This window comes from Triticum dicoccoides, chromosome 3A (assembly GCF_002162155.2).
Source record: "Triticum dicoccoides isolate Atlit2015 ecotype Zavitan chromosome 3A, WEW_v2.0, whole genome shotgun sequence".
Taxonomy (NCBI): Eukaryota; Viridiplantae; Streptophyta; class Magnoliopsida; order Poales; family Poaceae; genus Triticum; species Triticum dicoccoides.
Window position 1 is genome coordinate 96862688 of NC_041384.1, and position 8560 is coordinate 96871247.

Here is an 8560-nt window from a genome sequence, read left to right on the forward strand (position 1 = left end):
TATTGTACATTGCAGCAACACACCAAGTTGTCAGCGCAGTGCTTGTTGTCGAGCGGGAAACGGACGGACACAAATTCCCCCTTCAAAGGCCGGTCTACTACGTGTCCACTGTCCTCACTCCATGCAAATCACGGTACCCGCATTATCAAAAGATTGCATACGCGGTATTCATGGCATCCCGGAAGCTACGACACTACTTTCAAGAGTGTTCCATAACAGTAGCCTCGGAAGTGCCACTAAACGATATTATCAACAACTATGATGCAATGGGCCGGATTGCAAATGGGCCATCGAACTTCTCCCGTTCGATATAACCTATAAGCCACGGCGAGCTATTAAATCGCAAGTTTTGGCCGACTTCGTCGCAGAATGGACGGAGGCCGAGCTCCCTAAAGAGTACAGCACATATTCAAATTGGATTATGCATTTTGACGGCTCCAAAATGTTGGCTGGACTGGGGGCCGGCGTTGTCCCGATGTCCCCCACAGGAGACACAGTCCAATATGTGCTCCAGATCATGTACATGGATTCCAACAATGCAGCCGAATATGAGGCCCTCCTACATGGTCTCCGGATAGAAGTATCCATGGGCATCCAGCGCCTAGAGGTACGCGGGGATTCAAACCTCGTGATATCCCAAATAAATGGAGACTTTGACGCCAAGGACCCAAAAATGGCAGCTTACCGCAATGCCGTCCTAAAAATGTCAGCTCGGTTCGAAGGGCTGGAGTTTCACCATATAGCCCGAGAAAACAATCAAGCAGTGGACGTCCTGGCATGCATCAGAGCAAAACGCGATGCAGTTCCCCCCAACATCTTTTTGGAAAGATTGTTCAAGCCATCCGTAGCATGGGAGGGGGGGCCCGCAAATAACAGCCCAGACCTAGCCGCACCACTCGACGCCGAACAATCTGACACAATTGGAGGCTCTGCCAATGAAATTACACCTTCAGCCCACATAATAATGGCGGTTATCGCCCCGTGGACAGAACCATTCCTAGCCTACCTTACTAGGCAGGAACTCCTGGAGGACCAAAACGAGGCCCGCTGCATAGTGCGGCAATCTAAAGCCTATAGAGTCCATGAAGGAGAGCTTTATAAGAAAAGCACTACCGGAGTCCTTCAAAGGTGCATCTCCGAAGAGGAAGGGCGGAACCTTCTGGCTGAAATTCATGCCGGACTCGGTGGTCACCACGCCGCTGCTCGGTCCCTTGTTAGCAAGGCTTTCCGTACAGGCTTTTATTGGCCAACGGCCCGGGCAGACACTCAGGACCTAGTCCAACGATGCGCTCGTTGCCAACTTTTTGCCAACCAAAGCCATATGCCACCCACCGCACTCCAAACTATACCCATCACCTGGCCCTTTGCGGTCTGGGGGCTTGACATGGTCGGACCCCTTAAAGGTGGGACCGATAGGAAAAAATACTTACTGGTCATGGTGGATAAGTTCACCAAATGGATAGAAGCCAAGCCTGTTAAAACGGCCGAATCTGGACCTGTGATAGACTTCATATCCGGGGTTGTACACCGTTATGGCGTCCCCCACAACATCATAACCGATAACGGTACAAACTTTACCGCTGACGAGGTAAAACTCTGGTGCAAAAACATGGGCATCAAGCTTGATTATGCTTCCGTCTATCACCCACAAACCAACGCCAAGTCGAACGCGCAAATGGTCTTATCATGAGCGGCATTAAACCCAGACCGGTGCGGTCCCTCAAGGAATCTAACACGCACTGGGTAGAGGAGCTCGACTCCGTGCTATGGGGGCTGCGGACCACGCCAAATCGCACCACCGGATACACACCATTTTTTATGGTGTACGGCGCAGAGGCAGTTCTGCCCTGCGACATAATTCATGACTCACCTAGAGTGCGCATGTACGAAGAAAGAGAAGCCGAGCTCGATCGGCAGGACAACTTGGACGCCTTGGAGGAGGAGCGCGACGTGGCAAAAGCCCGTTCTGCATTTTATCAACAGCAGGCCCGAAGATATCAAAGCAGAGAAGTACGGGCCAAAAATTACAATGTTGGCGAACTAGTTCTACGCCTGCCGGATAAGAAAATGGACAAACTCAAGCCCAAGTGGGAAGGTCCATTCATAATCGACCAAGTCCTGACTGGTGGGGCGTACCGCCTGCGAGATGCGTCGGATAACCGACTCGAGCCGAACCCGTGGAACGCGACCCATCTCCAAAGATTCTATGCCTAGCGCCGTACTCTGTGTTCATCTCCTTCCTCTGTCCATTTTTTGCATTTTTTGTCTTACATTTCTCTCCTTCCCCTCTTTTCTTTTATAGCCCTTAAAGGCTCATGTAGTGATGCGCCACTCGCGCTCATTAAACCTGGGGGCTTCTTTAACAGAAGCTTATTTATACGGGCTTCACGCCCAACACATGCGTCAAACTTCCGCATGTACCTTTTTCTTCACCATTATATGCATAGATATGACTTAAGTTTTGGCCAAGCTGGGTTGCCTGGCTCCTGTGCTTACCCCCTACATTCCCGATTGTTCGGCTAGGCGGTAAAGGGAGCACCTCTGCGATTGTTACTGCTGGGTCAGCCGGATGTGTACCTCAGACTGGGTGAAGCCGAAAGCTAGCGTTCTTAAGAGAATATTCGGTCGGTGAAATAAAAGATGATCTTTTTACTCATTTTATGCGCCCTAGATGCTTTTTCTGTGACTTTTCACACAGTCCGGACATGCACTTTAGGGCATTCCTCCCAGCGAAAGGAACCCTTAACGGAACTATTCTCTCTGGAAGATGTTTCTTACTAACCATGTAATATAACATAACTAGTTGGGCACTTGTCTGATAAAGCACTAATGACCCCTACGCCTGGTCTCCACGCATACCCCGATTCTTATATAACCGCTATGGTATTCGGACACACTCCGGACCGTCAGGTCCCGAGGTTGAAGCGAAAAGGTCGGCAATGACAAACGATCTACAATCCGTCTAGAAGGCATTACACATGTCAATTCAAAATTACATAGTCATTCTGGCTGATTGTATTCCTCTTCTATACCATCTAACAGGTTGTCTAATTTACAGTCCTGCTGGGAATACTTCGCGGCTAACTCTACTTGGCCGTATACTAAGCTTACAGGGATCTCCTTCCCGTCAGGCCCCACTGGTCCGACCTCGGCCATGTGGTTTGGGTCAGACTTCGTAAAACGGGTCTTCACCATGGCCCAAGCCTCCCTAGCGCCTTGTCGGCAGGCCGATATCTTCCACAACCGAAAGCGCCGCCGAGCTTCCTTCAGCTTCTCCGCAAGCTCTCCAAGGCCCTCGGGCATGGAGTGGGCAGGCCATAAGGCTTGGGCAACGTCTTGCATCGCCTGCCGAATTCGCTCGTGCAGTTGCATGAGTTCGGGAAGAAGGTCACCCATAGAACCGGGCATCTCCTCTGCAGGACGACCTGTGAGCATACCTACAGACATTACTCTGTTAGTCGACTTCCTCGCCGAACTCTTTTTTCAAAGTTCGTTCAAGAACTTACTAAATATGCCGCGTCGAAGCCGCTGATTCTCCTTCGTGGAGTCCGATAGCTGGCCACGAACATCTTTAAGTTCGACGTCCAGCCTGGTGTTGGCATCCTGAAGATCATTCTTCTCTCGCCTCACCTTTGTCAACGTACTCTCACCGGCCTTTAGCCGGCGTAAGAGTAGTTGCTTTTCCGGATCAAGTCCGGCGCCATCTGCAACATGATTTGTCAGATTTGCACCCACACCGCACAATACTAATCTTTCGAAGTGTATCTTACCTGACGGGGTCTCTTTGGGCTCCCCTGCTGCGACTAGTGCGGCCTCTAGTTGGGCCTTGCACTTTTCCAGCTCCTGGGACAGTACAGTATTCTTCTCTGTAAGAACCTGCATATTAAATGATCCTTAAATCAGTTGCTCTAACTGTTTCAAGTCTCGGGGGCTACTGGAATATATATATTTGACCAAAATTTTCTTACCCGTATGTCTTTTACATACTGCTCCGTGGCTCTGGCTAAACCATTTTGAGCGGCACGGAGGTACGCATCTCCCGAATTAAAGGCATCTAAAGCCTCTTGGGAGAAACAAGCGTCGCGTAGAACTGTCCGGCGACGCCTGTGGTTCATGGCACTCTCCACTTAAAAATTTGTGGCAGACAGCCTGTCCGCATCCTCTGTCGGAAGAGCGTCCGGTGCGTGCCTTGTGCCCGCCTCCGCTTCCTGGCCAGACGTTGGAGCCTGGCTGGTGGAGGCGCGATTGGCGACCTGTCCGGATGAAGTCCGGCGAGGTCTCTTCGTTTTGAAGATAGCACGAACGTCAATATGCCCTGACAGTATAACACCAGGGAAACAGAGGGTGCGCTATACCTTTGCGCCGGCATCTCAGTCCGGACTACATTCCTTTTTGCCCCACAGGGCCCTGCGGCCCCTCGTTGGCTAGCCGCCGCAGGTTCGGCCTCCTGCCTCGGAAATCTCCCCTGCAAAACACGGTTGTCGTCAGAAACACCGGAATACGTGAGAGTGGAATCTCTCTCAAGGGAATGAGACTCCGTTTTCTGTCACCTGGGAGGCCGGGATTAACTCTGGGTAATCAGCCGTGATGGCTACCAAGGTATTGTCCTTGCTTAGCTGATGGAACACCCCGTCGATAAGCTCCACCGATATGTCCGGATCCTCTTCAGAGTCCGGATTAAGGGACCGTTCTGGGTCCTCGGGCTATGGAGGGCGGCTGCTTATATCCTTTACCTCCTGTCGCAGTTCCTGCGTTGAAGTCGTTAGACTACCTATCTAACCATGGGAGTATAAAACAAACGGGCAAGCGCAATTGTTCACTTACCCAACTTGGAGGATCGTACATACTGAATCCGGCCCGCGGGTTGACGCGGACAAATTCCTCCTTTTCTCCCTTGTACAAAGAAGATAAGATCTGTACTAAGGCGGCGGCTGAGGCCGGCCCCTTACGACCTTAACGTGTGGCGTCATCCTCCCCGTTGAAATCCCACATGGGGTGGCCTCTATATTGAAGCGGCTGCACCCCCCGCATAATGCATGCGGCCATGACTCCAATCATGGTTAGTCCTGAATGATCCAACAGTCTTATCCGGCCCATCAGGTAAAGGATGTCTCTGTCGCTTTCTCTCTGAGAGCTCCGCAGATGCCAGCTCAAGCGTTTCTTCAATGGAGCACTGTTGAACTCAGGGAGACCGACCCGGATAGGGTCCGGTAGCGGGACGTCATCTATGTAAAACCATTCTGAAGGCCAGTTCTCGGATGCCTTCTTTGGGGTTCCGGATAGGTATCCGGTCCCGGCGATGTGCCATACTTCGGCTCCGCCCACTTGGTATATAGACCCCTCTCGAGAACGGGGCACCAGGCAGAATAACCTCTGCCACAGCGCGAAATGAGCCTCAACGCCTAAAAATAGCTCGCAAAGGGCGACGAAACCCGCAATATGTAATACGGAGGCGGGCGTGAGATTGTGCAGCTGGAGGCCGTAGAACTCCAGAAGCCCGCGGAGAAATGGATGAATTGGAAATCCCAGTCCCCTTATTAGATAGGGGACGAGGCACACCCGCTCTCCTTAAGAAGGATTGGGGGTGCTCTCCGCTTGTTTTCCGCCATTGTAGGTGGCGAGACCGGATCGGACCGGGACCATGTATGCCTGAGGGAGAAATCCCTTGGCCTGAAGCGACGCTAACTCGCTATGCGGGATGGTGCAACTCTCCCAGTCCCCGGGTTTGGGACGGAAGGGCGAGGGGAGGAGCTGCGACGGGTGGTCATGTTGGAATGGACCTTTGCTGGAAGCGCTCTGATGATAACTCGTGGAAAGGAGAAGATGTGGTTTGGACCTAAATCCCCATCCCGTTAATTAGGCGGCTCGTTTATACGGCTAGGGGTGTGGATGTAAAAACGCCCCAGCTTTTCGCATTTGTTTGACACGTGGAATACGGCCATTATTGGGCGTGGAAGCCGAGGAGCACTACATTACAAAAATCGGACATTATTCCTATAGGTACACAAGATTTAGAGAAGAACCCGCCTTGCAATGCCGAACAATCTGCGCACCGGACTCGTCGTCATTGAAGCCTGGTTCGAGGGCTACTGAGGGAGTCCTGGATTAGGGGGTGTTCGGGTAGCCGGACTATACCTTCAGTCGGATTCCAGGACTATGAAGATACGAGATTGAATACTTCGTCCCATGTTCGGATGGGACTTTCCTTGGCATGGAAGGCAAGCTTGGCGATGCGGATATTCAAGATCTCCTACCATTGTAACCGACTCTATGTAACCCTAACCCTATCCGGTGTCTATATAAACCGGAGGGTTGTAGTCCATAGGCAATCAACTCCATATACAACAATCATACCATAGGCTAGCTTCTAGGGTTTAGCCTCCTTGATCTCGTGGTAGATCTACTCTTGTACTACCCATATCATCAATATTAATCAAGCAGGAGTAGGGTTTTACCTCCATCGAGAGGGCCCGAACCTGGGTAAAAAACATCGTGTCCCTTGTCTCCTGTTACCATCCGGCCTAGACGCACAGTTCGGGACCCCCTACCCGAGATCCGCCGGTTTTGACACCGACAATAGGCCCTTCGTAGAGGGAAGCATGGATTTGTAGAGGTGCCAGAGCTCGGTTTTGAAATAGATATGAATAATATTTTGCACGGTATACTTTCATTGTCAACATAGCAACCGAGAGATCTCGATATCTTCCATGGTACACACATTATAGGCGGTTCCCAAACAGAATGGTAAAGTTTTTACTCCCCCTCCACCAACAAGCATCAATCCATGGCTTGCTCGAAACAACGAGTGCCTCCAACTAAAAAGAGTCACTGGGGAGTTTTGTTTGCAGTTATTTTGATTTGATTTGCATAAAGCATGGGACTGGAAATCCCGATGACCAGCCATTTTCTCGTGAGTGAGGAGCGGAGTCCACTCCTCTTGAGAATAACCCGCCTAGCATGGAAGATACAGACAACCCTAGTTGATACATGAGCTATTCGAGCATACAAAACAGAATGTTTATTTGAAGGTTTAGAGTTTGGCACATACAAATTTACTTGGAACGGCAGGTAGATACCGTATATAGGTAGGTATGGTGGACTCATATGGAATAACTTTGGGTTTTATGGAATTGGATGCACAAGCAGTATTCCCGCTTAGACAGGTGAAGGCTAGAAAAAGACTGGGAAGCGACCAGCTAGAGAGCGACAATAGTCATGAACATGCATTAAAATTAATCAACACCAAATGCAAGCATGAGTAGGATATAATGCACCATGAACATAAATATCATAGAGGCTATGTTGATTTTGCTTCAACTACATGCGTGAACATGTGCCAAGTCAAGCCACTCGAATCATTCAAAAGAGGATACCACCCTATCATACCACGTCACAACCATTTTAATAGCATGTTGGCACGCAAGGTAAACCATTATAAGCTCCTAGCTAATTAAGCATGGCATAAGCAACTACAATCTCTAATTGTCATTGCAAATATGTTTCTTTCATAATAGGCTGAATCAGGAATGATGGACTAATCATATTTACAAAAACAAGAGAGGTCGAGTTCATACCAGCTTTTCTCATCTCAATAAGTTCATCATATAATCATCATTGTTGCCTTTCACTTGCACGATCGAATAGTGTGGATAATAATACGTGCACGTGCATTGGACTAAGCTGGAATCTGCAAGCATTCAATTCAAGAGAGAAGACAAGGTAATATGGGCTCTTTGTTAGATCAACAATAATGCATATAAGAGCCACTGAACTTTTTCATTATGGTCTTCTCCTCTCGACCCCAAGGAACAAGAAAAGAAATATAACTATTTACACGGGAAAGCTCCCAACAAGCAAAAGAAGAACGAGAAATCTTCTTGAGTTTTCTTTTTAATTACTACTACTACAACATGAAAAGTAAACTAGCTAAAAAGCTACAACTAATTTTTTGTTTTTCTTAAGGTTTATCGAACACACAAGAAGAAAGCATAAAAAGGAAAATAAACTAGCATGGATATTACAATCAAAAAGTATGAGCACCGACAACTAGCATGAGTGTGTGAACAGCAATGTAATGTCGGTGAGAAATACGTACTCCCCCAAGCTTAGGCTTTTGGCCTAAGTTGGTCTATGGCCACGGCTGGCCTGGCGGATATCCAAAGTTGTAGCTGGGGTTGTACTGAGCTGCAGCGGCAATTGCCTAATGAGCTGCAGCTTGGAGGCGAGCTGTCTCCGCCCTCCTCTCGTACTCGGACGCCTCCTCCCTGGTTATAACATATCTCCCCTTTGCCTGAAAGTCAAAGAAAGTAGGAGCAAGGAGAGAGACGTCATAGGTGCGTCATCTGTCAAAGATTAGTCGGTACTGGAGGAACTGATCGTTCCTCTCAACAAACATATGACGAACCATAGCATCATAATCTAGATAAGAAGGAGGCAACTCAATATCATCTCCACGTATGGGTATCTCAAGAAAGTTAGCTATATGAGTTGCATAAATTCCACCAAAGAAATCTCCATGAATATGATTATTATGCAACCTACGTGCAACAATAGCCCCCAA